Source organism: Emys orbicularis, chromosome 14 (genome assembly GCF_028017835.1).
Source record: "Emys orbicularis isolate rEmyOrb1 chromosome 14, rEmyOrb1.hap1, whole genome shotgun sequence".
NCBI lineage: Eukaryota > Metazoa > Chordata > Testudines > Emydidae > Emys > Emys orbicularis.
The window spans coordinates 41,565,860-41,568,433 of record NC_088696.1 but is presented as its reverse complement, the minus strand read 5'-3'; the positions used below and the strand labels follow the sequence as shown (position 1 = coordinate 41,568,433).

Sequence of the window (2,574 nt, the reverse complement as noted above, 5' to 3'; positions counted from 1 at the left end):
CCACACTTGCTGGCTCAGCCTTGTGCATGCTGGGGTGGCCACCTCCCCGTTGGTGAGATCTGGTACCACCATCTTGCTGGAGCTCCTGTCTGCCCTGCTGCCCTTCTTGTCTGTGTTGCTGTTGTTCTCTCCAGCAGTTGACTGGCAGGTGCGCATAGGCCCTGTCAAGGCTGATTCCCCACTCTGGCACTTCAAGTGCAGAAGGTGGGGGCCTGCAAGGATTCTAAAAATTAATACTGGCCACTCCAGGCTTGTATTAAACTCGCAAGGTTACAGCTTTTCTCTGACCTTGGATGGGTAGATGCTGCCACCACTCAAGTGCAAAAAACCCCTTTGGACCCAGGAAGGCACACTTGGGAATTCCTCCCTGTGGGGTACCCTCAAGCCCTTCGCCTCCCCCCCGGGGAAGAGCTGAAAAAGAAAACAAAGGAAATCTGCTATTGCCACCAGCTAATTAAACAATATGTGCACAAACCTCTTCGAACACAAAAATCCAATCCTGTTCTTAAAAAATAAATGTTATTAAAAACAACAAGGAAGAAAATACAATTGGACCTTAGGCTTTTTGCTAGATTTGAAAAAAAAAACCATACGAATTAAGCATCAAGATATCTCTCTTGAGGTCCAGCTTAAAGGTTACAAGCAAAACAAAAGTACCTTGGGTTAGCACGGAGGAGTCCACAAGCCAGAAAGAAATAAAAAAGATAAACCTAATTGTGTCTTCCTAGACATTCCTGATCTACTTACATATCTGGGGTTCAATGAGTAGTTCTAGGGATGATTTGATGATTTTTCATACCTGGTTTAAAGCTTTTTACAGCATAGCTCCAGCCCTGTCCCCTCTCTCCAGAGAACAACAACAGACAGACAGACAAAGGGAAATTTTTTTCCCAATTTTAAAAAGTTCTAGCCCTCCCATTGGCTCTTTTGGTCAGGTGCCCACTCCCTTTCTTTTACCTATGGGCTTTTTAAACCCTTTACAGGTAAAGCAAGTAGAGAACAGCTACTAACAGGGATTTTGTAGCTAACTGGCTGGCTGGGTGTCCATAAAAGGGAGCTCCCCCCCCCCATTCATTTATCACAGGCCCCATGCCATGTAGCCATATAGTCTCAGAGGGGGAAAGCAGGAAGAATGGTGTCTTCATAGCCCACCCTATATTCCATAACATAATTAAGGAAAATATTTCTCAATGAACTCCCAGGAAAAGGTCAGAAACAGACAGTGTCTGCATCTTGCTAAGGGCATTGGTATTTTCTTTAAATTTGCCAGACCAACCTAACACCTAACGCATACACCTCTACCCCGATATAACGCTGTCCTCAGGAGCCAAAAAATCTTACTGCATTATAGGTGAAAATGTGTTATATTGAACTTGCTTTGATCCGCTGGAGTGTGCAGCCCCACCCCCCGGAGCACTGCTTTACCGCGTTCTATCCGAATTTGTGTTGTATCCGGGTAGAGGTGTATTTGAACCTCTTCTTTTCACACCCTTGCTCATTGTCAGGGGCTGCTTTGTCTCCAGATAGATCCATTCTCTCTCTGAAGGGCCTTGCTCTTTCCGGCTGATTCACCCATTGATGTTTCTGAGTAAACACTCCCCGTCACTCTATTCTCAGACAAACACTACTATTAACTATTATGCTACTGATGGGTCTAGAAAGCTCTCCTTGTGTGGAAGATGACATTTCTGGGGGATTGTTCCCAAGATCCAGTACTTTGTGTTCAAACATCCCTCAGCTTTCTTGGTGAAAATAAGGCCAAGGGTTCTTTGCAATATATGGGAAGAAAGTAGCTCTTTACCCCAGGTGGGGCTTGAACCCACAATCCCTGGCTTAGGAGACCAATGCCTTATCCATTAGGCCATTGGGGCGCCACAGGGCAACAAATGGAGGGAGGGAAATTCTCTCTCACAAATGCACCTTACAGAAATGTCTGAATCCGCTGTCAGCGAGGCAAGCGGGCAGGTCGCTGACAGAGCTAAGCACCCCCTTTCTGCCAGCCATTTTAGAGAAGCCCCCATCCTACAGTCACACCTCCCTCCTTCAGCACCTCCATGTCTGTGCCTCTGGGTGGCAGTAGGACGATTAGGGGGTGAATGTGGGGCTGGAAGCGTGGTAAGGTCAGCCTGTAAGGAGTAACCAGGTGGGGCATAACCAGGGTGAGGCTGTGGGCTGCTGAGATCAGAGCTGCACAGCAACCTGACACCAAGGATTATAGGACAGAGTGACCCCCTTCCTGGCCTCGGTGAACCCCAAACCCTTGTTACTAAGGGCATTGAGGAGTCTCTGTCCCTTAACAACTTCTGGGAGCTCCCCAGCAGGCTGCGGGCGTCAGCTGCCTCCTGCCTTAGGATCTTAGCGCTGCGCTAGCCGCCCCCTCGCTTGACGGCCCAGTGTAAGAAGAAGAAGCCCAGTGCGAGCAGAACAGGGTTTTGATCCATTGGGCTACGGGCCCAGCATGCTTCCACTGTGCCACACTGCAGTCTCCTCTTAAGCAGCAGCTAGTGGCCGTGGCTCCAGGCTAGTGCCTTGCGAGCTCTGGCACTGGCAGGAAGCGGTGTAGGCTGCTGGGCA

At 48.8% G+C, this 2,574-nt stretch overlaps 1 non-coding gene across 1 annotated transcript; it reads right to left on the bottom strand.

The window, feature by feature from the left end:
* Positions 1 to 1,798: 1,798 nt before the first annotated feature.
* On the bottom strand, positions 1,799 to 1,871 carry TRNAR-CCU (transfer RNA arginine (anticodon CCU)). The gene has a single exon. It is a non-coding gene; the product is annotated as a tRNA-Arg (tRNA).
* Between the last annotated feature and the right edge of the window lie 703 nt (positions 1,872 to 2,574).